This window comes from Ascaphus truei, chromosome 6 (genome assembly GCF_040206685.1).
Source record: "Ascaphus truei isolate aAscTru1 chromosome 6, aAscTru1.hap1, whole genome shotgun sequence".
Lineage (NCBI taxonomy): Eukaryota > Metazoa > Chordata > Amphibia > Anura > Ascaphidae > Ascaphus > Ascaphus truei.
The window spans coordinates 57,201,424-57,214,908 of record NC_134488.1 but is presented as its reverse complement, the minus strand read 5'-3'; the positions used below and the strand labels follow the sequence as shown (position 1 = coordinate 57,214,908).

Genomic DNA, 13,485 nt, shown 5'->3' with positions numbered 1-13,485 from the left:
GGTTAGTCCAGGGGTCAGAAAGCACCGATTAATATATACACAAGTCTCATCTGGTTTTATTCCAGGAGATCAAGTATGATGTACTAAGGGAGGATGGATTCAGTCCCCACTAGAGCACATATAGAGTGTGGAAATTTGGACTTTTTGGTGCAAATGAAAGGGGAAAACAGAATGTGATCATGCTTGCAGAATCTATTCCTTGGGTGGGGGTGCTGTACATATGAAATCAGTAGCATAGATATATTACTATAATAATTGTTTTAAATAGACCTTGGGGGGGGGGAGGGGGGCTGAAGCTCCCCCCACATGCCTAGTTCCAGCCCCCATGAATGTCATGGATTTCATTATAATATATGCCCCATGTAACTCCTCTCCGATTCCTACTGAAACTTCCCATGTCACAGCCTGGAGCACGCTGGGAAACTTGGTGCTAAGTACATTTATAGATGGAGGATGAAGATGACCCAGTTCTGTGTCAAAATTGTCTTATTAATAAATAGAGACAGAATGTATTTTGAACTTAAGTCTGTATAAAGTGAAGCATCCATTCTATTTTCACAGTGATATGAGATCAGTTTTGTTTCTTGGAAAAACTTGTATTCTTATATAATGAAAGCAAAATGTCTTATATAATGAAAGCAATTATCTCAATTAAGCTTTTAGCCAAAATTTACCAAATGTATATTGTGTATCAACTGCCAAACATGTTGGACAGGTGTTGCTTATTTGACTGCTTAAATTTATGACTACTAAGATTACAGTTTAATGTATAAATCTTCAGTTTCAAATATCTGCCAGAGTAACTTTCTGACTTTTATGAGAATTACCCAATTGAAGAGAGTGGGACATCTATTTTATTTGGTGAATGTAATAACACCCTTACAATTCAAGTAAGTTGAAAGACATGACTTGATTATTCTATATTTATTTTATAGTCCACCAATACCAATCATTCTCACCTGACAGAAAGGGTTTTAACCCTAATTTTCACACCTTACACCTACCCCATTGCATAAAAACTAGTTGTCTCAACCTTAGGTAAATAAACATGGTAATAATTCTGCAATACTACAAGTTTAGGTGTTCATTTTCCCATCCTGCAATATTGGAATAATTGTGTTAGTGAGTGTTTGAGTGAGTTACACAGGGCTAGGCTGTAACATCTGACTTTGTACAGTGTAAACACACCAGCGTGGAATTCCAGCTGCTTTTGTCTCTTGTCATGGAACTATTTCTTTTATTACTTAGCAAAGTTCAACGAACATTCTTTAGGTCTAGACACCAAGGCCTGATAAGCGTGAGCATGGTAAACATGGTTTCCATGGAAACAGGAAGTGGCGGGTTTCCCATGAAAATGGCTGCCATGTTGTGAATGGAGACAATTCTCTGTGTGTGTGTGTGTACTCTGCGCATAACTATATAAATAGCTACTGCTGTTTTAGGCTTTTCCTGTGAAAGGATTCCACAGCCTAAGAATAAAATAAACAGAGCCCTGGCCACAAATAGCTGTTTTGCTTTCCCAAAAGCTGCAGATTGTATGCTAGGTCACACTTCTTTTGGTTACGATCCAGATATATAATGGCCATTCACATAAAGCCGCTGAAATGTTAAATCTTGATTTAAAAAAAAAAAAAACTTAAAGATGTTATGCACTGGACATTTCACCAGAGATTAGAAGGAACTGCTAAAAGATTGGAAAGAATATTAAGCCAGATTTAACAGACTTTGAAGTTGGCTATTTTCATTTATACAAGCTGCATCTCATTATTTTTATCTGAAGATAACCATGTGTTCTAAAGCTGTATTTTATCCTGCATGGCTTTTTTGAAGTACACAGTTACCCAGGATAGAAACATATGGCTGTACGAGTACTTATTGTAGTTCACATTTTACACAAGTTGTAATACATATATATACATATATATATACATATATATATACATATATATATATATACATATATATATACATATATATATACATATATATATATATATACATATATATATATATACATATATATATATATACTCAAATAACGGGGGGAAAAACAGGGGAGAGGGATGGGGAAGGAAAACCTCGCATCTACTTTTTACATAAATTATGCCACCATAGGCCAGAGAAAAACCCTGTTTGATTTACATGAGTAAGGTATGGCGGTGCTCACGGGTTATGAGTAATATGGAAGGAAAGAGAAAAAAGGAACCCGTATGGGAGCACTCAGGTATGCAAAAAATTAATTAATTTATTTATTTGACACAATGCAAAAAAGATTTGAATAAACAGTACAAGATTAAAAACACTTAAAAAAGAGGCATGGACCCCTGTCACGGTTGTTACTTTAAAGCACTGATGAGCAACACTAGGGAACGACATGCATTGTCAACCCTATACATAAGTAGAATAGTGACTCAAAAAACACTAGGGTAAATCAAAGTAAATCACAATGGGTTATTGGGTTCAAAAGGCACCTATACAGAGCTAAGAATGATTCGCACTACACACCAAACGGTGGACTGATCAAAGTATAAATGACAGTCACCAGGCATCACACATCTGCATGAGTATACAATAATTTGATCAGTACCTTCAGCATGAATCCTGTGTAGGAAAGGTGGTGAATTGGAATATAATCCCTAGGTGTGTGGAGTAGTAGTTGGTAATATAGCATGTATAGGAAAATACCTGATGGACGCCTATTACATAACCCTGTGTTAGTGGTCAGTGCCCCTAATGAAAAAATTATGAAAGTCACAGTCCAGGAAAATGATTAGCATAGGTGCTGGGTAACATAATTACGTGAGCCAGTGGGTCAGGGGTCCTGCCTAGCACCCCCACTCCGACGCGTTTCGTCCAGAGACTTAGACTTGGAGTGGTGAGGGAGCTAGGGCAGAGAACTGTTTATATGGGTTTAAATTTCGCGCCAAAACGGAGAACAGCGGCGTCAGCTGCAGGTGATTAACTGGATTACAGGCTGCAAGCCACTTCCGCGTGTCAGTATGGTACGCATTATAGTGCGGTGAGTCATGACAGGGACATCGAGCCTGACACAGCAGGCAGGCTTTACTAGCCGCGCACGCGCGCTTTGATTACAGAGACCCTGTCATGACTCACCGCACTATAATGCGTACCATACTGACACGCGGAAGTGGCTTGCAGCCTGTAATCCAGTTAATCACCTGCAGCTGACGCCGCTGTTCTCCGTTTTGGCGCGAAATTTAAACCCATATAAACAGTTCTCTGCCCTAGCTCCCTCACCACTCCAATTCTAAGTCTCTGGACGAAATGCGTCGGAGTGGGGGTGCTAGGCAGGACCCCTGACCCACTGGCTCACGTAATTATGTTACCCAGCACCTATGCTAATCATTTTCCTGGACTGTGACTTTCATCATTTTTTCATTAGGGGCACTGACCACTAACACAGGGTTATGTAATAGGCGTCCATCAGGTATTTTCCTATACATGCTATATTACCAACTACTACTCCACACACCTAGGGATTATATTCCAATTCACCACCTTTCCTACACAGGATTCATGCTGAAGGTACTGATCAAATTATTGTATACTCATGCAGATGTGTGATGCCTGGTGACTGTCATTTATACTTTGATCAGTCCACCGTTTGGTGTGTAGTGCGAATCATTCTTAGCTCTGTATAGGTGCCTTTTGAACCCAATAACCCATTGTGATTTACTTTGATTTACCCTAGTGTTTTTTGAGTCACTATTCTACTTATGTATAGGGTTGACAATGCATGTCGTTCCCTAGTGTTGCTCATCAGTGCTTTAAAGTAACAACCGTGACAGGGGTCCATGCCTCTTTTTTAAGTGTTTTTAATCTTGTACTGTTTATTCAAATCTTTTTTGAATTGTGTCAAATATATAAATTAATTAATTTTTTGCATACCTGAGTGCTCCCATACGGGTTCCTTTTTTCTCTTTCCTTCCATATATATATATATACATATATATATATACATATATATACATATACATATATATATATATACATATATATATACATATATATATACATATATATATACATATATATATATACATATACATATACATATATATATATACATATATATACATATATATATACACATATATATATACATATATATATACATATATATATATATATATACATATATATACATATATATATATATATATATATATATATATATATATATATCAAAAATGAATAGATGATATCGTTCTGTGGCTCTTTTATCAAACTTAACTTCTACTGCACAGTATTGCCTTTCAGTATTGTGCAGTAGAAGTTAAGTTTGATAATAGAGTCAATGACATCACATCAATCCTATGGTGTAGCAGATAGAGAATCGCTACTAGTGTATGAAGGGTCATGGGTTCGATTTCTGCATGGTATGCTAAAATTATTAGTGTAGGGTGCGTGCATCCGTCCACAATTGTAAGGAATCGGAGAGCGTGTCCTCCGCAGTGCACTACCTCCTTACCCGACGTCGCTCCCGCAACACACGCGCGCGCACACGGAGGAGTCCCTCTGACCTCACAGGGTCTGGCTCCGCCCTCCCATCATGGCGCGTTCCGGCGGCGCGTGGCACACACGCATGATGCGCGTGCACTGCTCCCCAGCTGCAAGTCTTTCTCCCAGCCTTTCCCTACCTCCACTGGGTCCGCATATTCCTTCCTCCCCCCTGCCTCATTGGTCGTCCTACCCTACTTATGCTCAGCTGTGCCACTGGCACTTTGGCTGAGCATAGTTCTTTGTAGCCTTGCTGTTCCCACGTCCCTGTTCCTAGCTGCGTTTACCTTGCCTTACCTTATCTTGTTTTGCTGTTTGCCTTCCTGTGTACTGACCCGTCTTGACCCTTGGACTCCGCTTCTCTGGATTGCTGACCCCGGCTTACCTTTGACCTTCTGCATCTCTCCACCCCTTACCTCGGCACCCGGACATCAACTACTCTACCGGCTCCAACCCCTGACAACGGCACCACGAATATCGACTATTCTACTGGCTCCGACCTCAGACCTTGGCAAGTATCAGGACTGTTCTCCTTTCTCCAACCCTGACCCGGCTACCTTGACTACCCACTCTCTAGACATACCCTTGCTGCTGTGGGTGGAGTTTATACCCATTCCCACCTCAGTACCGGGGTCCTGTCTTGTTCGTGGCGAGCACAAGTGTTACAGCAATAAAGCATTGAATGTTATTAAAAAAAAAAGAAAAACCTTGGAGATGTGAGCCATGCACGTGGACGCAGCCTGATAAAGCAGAGAGAGAGGAGAGAACTGCAGAGAGGAGAGAGCTGCAGATGCCAGGTAAGTCCATTTCGCAAAAAAAACAAAACAACTTAGAGATGTTTTTAAATAGGGAGCGACGCTCAGACCGAGTTATAAGCGTATCCACGTTGCAGCGGATTGCACTATAATGGAGTTGATCTATATATACAGTATGTATTACTACTGTGAAGCACTATGTACATTAATGGCGCTATATAAATAAAGACATATATATTATTGGTTGTTTACCAAACAATCTAATGGTCTTACTGAATTTTGGCATGAAACTACATAAAGCCAGTGGTGAAGTACAACTTCGACAAAATCAGTACAGCCTCATTGTAGGAAGATAGAAAGGAAAAGGGGAAGTGAAGAAAGGAAGGAAGAGAGAAAAAAGGAAGTGTCAAAGTCAATTGAACTTAGATTTTTGCAGTGGGCATATTATAATAAATCATCCCTAACATATTTTTGGCCAATGTATTAACTCCATTCACCCATATCCATTTTTGATGCAGATTAAAATGTAAGGATTCTTGTACAAAGGTGTCTGTGTGGATGCTTTAGTATTATAAATGCAAAGCAGTTTTATACTGTATGTACATACATACTGTAGATACATAAATAAATAGAAAAGATGGCTGCACTCGCTGAAAGATGGGGCCTCAGTATACGGTGCGTACACGTTATATACGGTAGATGAGTCTAACTAATTATTCATCCCAATCATGAAATGATTGCCAGTACCAGATAAAGAAGTATTTCAATAAAAAAATGCTTTATTGATACATGAATCAGTGGTGCATGAATAATTAGTTATATACATGTTTTATTTATTTATTAATAAAGCACCAAAAATGTATGAAGTACTTTACTAAATAGACATTAGAATACAGGAAAATATAATACAATAAGTGCATGAAACATAAAACACACAATAGGAACATCAATTCTTGCTCTGGATAGCTTACTATCTTAGTGAAGGCACTGTATAAATTCAAGATATTCAGCGGTTCCCAACTCCAGTCCTGAAGGACCACTTACCTATATAGTACAGGTTTTAAGGATGCCCCTGCTTGAGCACAGGTGGTTCAGACAAAATTATTGGGTCACCTGTGCTAATGAGACGATAGCCTTAAAACGTTAGTGGTCCTTGAGGACTGGAGTTGGGAACCACTGTTCTATCTGTTGGAGAAAAATAGAGGATGGTATTATGTTAGTCCGTATAATAGACAAAGAAAAGTACGCTAAAAGTGATTCCTTTAATAGCCAATGGTTACAAAGAGTGCAAATATTCGGGGTCAAAAAGGTTCCTTCATTTGCAGATTTGTTAGATAAAGTGAAACAGAATCATCAGTTCAACTTTTAGGCAAAGCAGTGATTAATGGGGACTCTATACATTTTCTATAGTCTGATGGACAAAACCTCTACTACTGAGATGTGTGTCTGTAGATCTATACTGTATGTGGGTGCTCCTGATTCACCTACACCAGCTGCAAAATGCTATTGCCCTCCCTTGTTATCCGTTAAAATTCACTTGCACTTGCATACTACAGTACTTTAGCATTTCATTAAAGGCACATTAGGTTGATAAGAGGAGCTAGTTCCCTTGAAACACATTTCCAATTGGCTGTTATCCTACTTTAAAAAAACGACTCTGGCAACAACATCAATGCTGTTGCTCTGGCCACAAAAATGTAGAATTACTACACATTTTTTAGCACTTTCAACATCTTAAAAACAATGAAACATCAGGGATTAACATCTCCAGATACTCTTGTGAGGCCGTTTAGGAGACTAGGCTGTTGGTAATAGAGCTTTTGCATTAGCCAAGTGCTCCTTATTTACATGATAAAGCCTACTTTGGGGGGGAATTGCTGCTTAATTAAAGAGCAGCCGTCACTTTAATTAGCATGTGTGCATGCTCCTTGGTACTTTGCATGGATTTATATGAGTTCCTCATTAGCCATTGGCACCAGTGCAAAATGAACCTTTAACCCCTTCCCAGCCAGCGGGTGCATGCAATTCACTGGAAATAAGTAACCTTAAGAATGTGACTCCCTAAATGTCTAGCAAGGCTAGTAATGTATATTGGCCCCACTTACATCATGAATTCAATTTCAACAGTCTATTATTCAACAGCTTCAATATAACCAACCTGTTAAAAGAGGACATTGGCCTTTGCCTAAAATGGGCTCCTATCTCTTGTTGAGTGCTGCTGGAGACTTCCATTGACAATAAGAAAAGTATTTCACTAGATTTCACAGTAGGTGGCCTCAATCTGCAGAAACTTGGTCCACGATTCACTCTCCAACTGGTTATAGCCACCCAATCATCATGTTTCTGAGCCACCTCATAGTGACTTCCTTTTCATATTCTTAGTAGCCCAACCTCTCCCATTTCTATAAAAATGTACATTATTCTAAAAAAAAGTCTTCTAGGAGAAACATTTTAACCACATCTTTAAAGAATACTACTATTTTAAAAAATGCAGTACGTGCCTCTTTAGTATAGTAAAAGCTACATTCTTACACTATCATTTTCACGAAATTATATATATATTTGTGAAAATATAAAACATTTGTTAGAAATACAGAAAAGGAAGCAACAACTTACACTAACGTTTATATTAGGATTTAACATTGTTCTTTTCTTCAATCTAATTTAACGTCTTGTTAAGACTAACGGTGTATCTTCAAACTACAATAACATAATGTTAAGCCATGTTTTCTCCCATAAAGAGCATAGCAAATAAGCCATTATCATAGTACCGCTCATCCTCTAAAATCCATTACGGTTAGCGCCAGAACTTACCTTTACGTTAAGTCATAGCTACAGAATATTTGACGGTTATCCCATCCACACTCTGAAATTGGATTTTTAAGCCTATGCTAATGAGATATAGTTCACAATTTGTCTTGGAATATAATTAGCTTTGGGTATACCATATTAACTGAGGGGACATAACGTCAGTTCCTGTTTTAGATATCACATGTGATCACAGCCGTTATTTACTGAAGCTTTGTGGATCTGGGCATTAGTACACAATGAGATGTTAGCTGGTAAGATTATTAATATATTAATATACAGCACACAGTGAAGAAGGCAGCAAAATATATAAAGTATTTTACGATGGCACTGATCTCTCACATGCGCAGACAAATTGCCTGTAGTTTGTAGAAGTTAATATGTACATATCACAAACGTCATAGTTGTGAGCACGTGACTTGTATATATGACAAGGATTAATACACAGAACTACCTAACTAACCCACTATTCATCTCTGCAAGATCTCTCAAATGAATAATATCTCCCCTCAATCCATCACAATATATATCTTCATTTCCTTCCACCAACAAAAATGTATGTCAAGTTGTACTTGCAGGGTTTTTGCTCCCTTTTAATTAAGACAAATATGCACTTAACAAACAAAAATCTATTGTAGCAAAATGTGTGCGAAAATTTAATCTCTCTTCAAAATGTACAAAGTTCAATTAGAGCTCAAAAGACAATACTGTTTACATTTTAGATTTAATATACAAAAGTCGTACAGTGCTTACATTACAGAAAAAACATACAGTACAATTATGCAGACAGTTAAAATAATAAAAAGTTGATAAATAGAAATTCTAACTTACATTACAGCATACATAACGTTTATCAGATTTCTGAAAGGGTTGTGAGTTAAATATATGAGATTTCATGTGTCAGAGCATTGACACTCCCTTCGTTGAAAATCTAAATTCATATTTTAAATGTATGGTTTTTATCCTAAAACTTCCTGCTTTGGAAACTGAATAAACCCACCTTCTCGGCGTGTCATTAACACCCTCTAATCAATCTGCAGTTACACCTTCATGGCTTAAGGATAAAAAATTGCTTTTTCATTTGAATCAAACGATGCCTGAATATAGAAAAGGCCCTATATCTTTATTTCTTTAATACTTAGAAGAATGCCATATTCACTTTTGCGTTTTATAACTAAAATATAAAAGTTGTGGATATTAAAGTTGATGTGATTAATGTTAGGTTTGAGAGACAAATGGATATCTGTTCTTTGCAGCCTCACAATTGTGGATTGTTCAGCATCATTTAAATAGTCTGATCGCAAATGTTATAAAGATATATTTGTAATTCTTGTGAATCGTTGTCCGATCCGGAATATCTTTGTTTTTTTAGTAAATATACACAGACATGGACTGTCTTCCTGGCCACACCTTCCTGCATTCAACAGAACACTTAGGAATCTATTTTAAGATATATTAAAAGGGTCCTTGCTTATTTCTACTGTCAGAAAGAGTTGGGAAGCCAGATTTTAATAAACTGACTTTAAAAACCAGGCTTTGACCCCGGACAACCTCACTTCTAGACAAACACAGAAAACCAGACCAAGTTGCTGACCTCCATTAACACCAATACATGCATTTTTAAGCTGTTCTTGTAACTAAAGTTAACTGTTTGTGTTCCGGTTTATTAAAATACTGAATTTTGGGGGGGTCTTATCATTGTACTACAGTACCTGTTTAAAACTGTAAGCTGTGAAGTAATTTAGAGCTCCGGAAAGTGCAATTAAATAAACACAGCCCGGTGATAGAAGAGTAGAGACTACAATAGTTTGGGCTGACAAGTCCTCACAAAGCACGTTCCATCAATGTATAAGATATTTAGGCCCAGTTCGACAAAGGTTGCTAAGCTTTAGCACGTTTTTATACCTATTCATGTGAAAAGGAGCTGAGGTGTGCTAAAGCTTAGCATCTTTTTGTGGATCTAGGCCTTAGATTGTAAGCTCTTTGGAGCAGGGTGTCCTTTGCCTTATGTTGTCATTTACCTGTTGCACTCATTCCTATTGTTTGTAATGTATTTACCTCGTACTGTAATGTTGTAAAGTGCTGCATACATTGCTGGTGCTATATAAATAAAATTATACATATACATACATGGGGAGCAAAACGGTTGTATTGCAGGAGACATAGAGCACGACAGACACATACTTGTCAGAAAAATTGTGAGAATCAGCACTCCAAGAGAAAAATACAAGCACAGTAAGATACAAGGTGCAAGGAGCCCACTAGGGCCCCTGGGTCCCTAAATACCAATACAATAAATACAGAGGGGAACCCGCACACGCATGAAAAGAGACACACACAGGATGTGCCACCAAAGAGATATTTACTCAAAGTAAAGTATGATAACACTACACCATGCGAGTCTATACAGAGGTGAACTCCTACAAGTAGCAAAGTGATACAGAGATACTGTATGTGAAACCGAAAAACATCTACAAGAGCAAACTGCTTAGCTGAAGCTTGTAGGAGTAAGCTGCAGGACAAGCAGCAATATCAATCAAAAATGGTATAGATCAGTGAAAAAAAGGTAACAGGTGTATCGCACTGGAAGGAGAAACTCAAAAGCCAACCCCCCCCCCAAAAAAAAATAAAATAAAGGGGGGTGGAGGGAAGGGGAGAGAAAAGGAGAAGGCAAGTGGAATAAAAGGTGGAGGGAATAGAGAGAACGGGGTCTTGTGAATGATAAATAAAGATAATAGCAAAAAGAGTACTCTTACTCTTGTTCACAGAAACAGTGAATAGGTTCCTTATATCTCATATGTCCCCTTTTTCATTCACTCACAAGTAAAATATTGGCCCTAATATTCCATTTTAATTAAAATAACAGACTGTAATGAACTTAAAGCAGCAATGATTGCTGCTCGAAAAAATGTTTTGCATAGTGAGATGGCGTTGTGGCTTTATATTGGGCACCCAACAGTCATGTTTGTAGTTTTTTGGGGAAAACTAAAAAAAAAAATGAAGTTTTGTTGCTTCTATACAAATCGGGTCTCTGGATGTTGGAGAACAAGGGATAGCTCTGGGAAAACTCCTGGTTCAGACAAAGTAAAAAAAACAAAAAACTGTTTTCGGGGAGAGGGACTGCTACCTTAATTGCACTGGAAAATAATAGAAGGATGTTCACCTACCAGTTGGATGGTAATCACCTTGACGTGTTGCTCTAAACAATAGTCTCTATCTGTGGTCTGGTGTGGTAAGGAAGGATTCCTGTGGGTAGAAAATGAGGAAATAAATTCACAGTTGACGCTTCCACTACAAACATTAGCCGATGCTTTTGTGTTTCTTTACAGCTTCATTACACTGTCACATTCTGGCTACTATTATAACCTTGCACAGATGGCACTGACACAGTCTGGTAAGAATCCAGATACAGTGATTTGTTTTTATACATATAACACAATTCTAACATACGCAGTAATATAATATCTACAGCTCTCAGTCATAAGCTATTATCATCTTATTCTAGATAGAACACTAGGGCCCTTATTCAGTATACTGTGAAGCCACATCCCTGTGTAGAAGAAGATTTTAGACGAATGTATTTGTATGAAACTGATATTTTCCCTAGCAGTTGGAAGTGACTTCACAGCTTATTTAATAAGGATCTAAGAACTTAATATTGACAGTGAAAGCACAATTCTGGGCAGAAGCATGTGACTCAACCCAATATATCAACATTTTGGCTGGAGACTGAACGTATTAAGGGCCACATTTACTAAGAAGTGCTACTTCATAAGACGTCTGTGGCGGCCAGAACATACCTTACAGCCCAATCAGTCGTAAGGGCTGTAATGGGTAATTTTTACTAAGCCGTGCTGGCAGGTGTTTTATGGGGTAGCACATCTTAGTAAATATAGGCCAAAATGTCCACTTCCAAATTCTGCTTCCGATTGGTTTCCTTAAGTTCACAAATGGAAGTGTTATAGTTTGTGTCACTTTCATTTCACAACAGTGTGATTCCAGGGGAAAAGTGGCCACTACATTATTTTGAGTATCATCAAGTTACTATCATCTTCCCATAGTGATAGCTAATTCCTCACTGCCTATCACATTGACATTTACTTTTAGGAGGGCCAAATGTTTAAAAGTGTCCTTTATATATCTTCTCAGTGTGGTTGCACATCTAAAATGAATAAATATTTTTATTACATATACTTAGAAAGACGGTTGACCTGCTAGGAAAATTAGAAAACCTTCTGTGGCTCTTCTGAGAGCAGTTTGTTGTCTAACACAGAAAGCATACTACAGTATGCTCTACACCAGGGGTGCGCAATCTTTTTCCCCTGTGGCCCCTGCCATCTCTCCCCCTCCTCGCGACCCTCCTTACCTTGTCTCCGGCGTTCTAACGTCACAATGTCATGTTGTCATGGCAACGCGGCGTCACGTGATCCTGCAGTGTCATTAGACGCCGTGTTGCCATGGCGATGCGTCTTCAGAAGCCGTCTGAGCCAAAGTAAGTGAAGTTTACAGAGGCCTTCGCCACTCCCCCGGCATTTAATTTAATTGCCTTCGGGAAGCGTGCAGGGCCTCTGCAAATGCCACGCCCCTCCCACGACCCCCCGCAGAGAATTTTGTGCCCCCAGTTTGCGCACCCCTGCTCTACACAGCAATCAGACTCATTTAGTGGAGGGAAGAGCTGTAGAAATAGTAAGGACTTCGCCAAGAGAGCAATAAAGTGACAAAGAGAATGTGACAGGCAAAAGAGGTACAGAGAGTAGCAACAGAAAGAAAGATCATAGCAGGTGTGGAGCAATAGCTAGATAAAATGTAAAAAGGAAGGTAATAGGCATGGAGGGGAGCCAAAAACAGAGAAAGAGATAAAAGAAGCGTAGAGAAATACAGAAGGATAGTGGCATATGGACACAATGATTGAATAGATTCCTGATATCAGTTTGACCTAACACATGCCAGTATTGCTCTGTTTCTCTGGTCTGAACAATGGAAGGGCTGTTTATTGCAATTTTGCTGTCATTAGATTTACACAAAAAAAAATCAGATCTCATATCTCTTATTTTCTAGCATAACTCAATTATTGGTTAAGTGTGTATTATTAAACTTCATTCAGTACCTCTCAATACATAAACAATCACTTTCTTTTACATGAATCCATTTACACTTTAAGAACCATCCACCTGTTTGTTATTTCAAACACAGACAGAAATAAGAGCCACCCAGCTCCTGAATATGCTCTCATGGGAGTCTTAATTACAAGCTACCACAAGAGCACATCCATAGCATACTGACATGCAGTAACCCCAGATTTAATGACCCATGATCAGGCTCTCATTGTAGAAGAGCACAACACCACCTACTATTTTTACATGTAGTTCTTCAAAGGCCAAGCATAAAGAAATGGTAACTT

General features: G+C 38.4%; 1 protein-coding gene across 5 annotated transcripts in view; it reads right to left on the bottom strand.

Moving 5' to 3' along the window:
• CDON (cell adhesion associated, oncogene regulated) overlaps positions 1–13,485 on the bottom strand; it is a 219,811-nt gene that overhangs the window by 105,803 nt on the left and 100,523 nt on the right. For all 5 annotated transcript variants that reach the window (XM_075604348.1, XM_075604346.1, XM_075604345.1 and 2 more), the window contains one exon: positions 11,252–11,330. The gene's annotated coding sequence lies outside the window, so the exon portion shown is untranslated. The remainder of the gene's footprint in view (positions 1–11,251; positions 11,331–13,485) is intronic.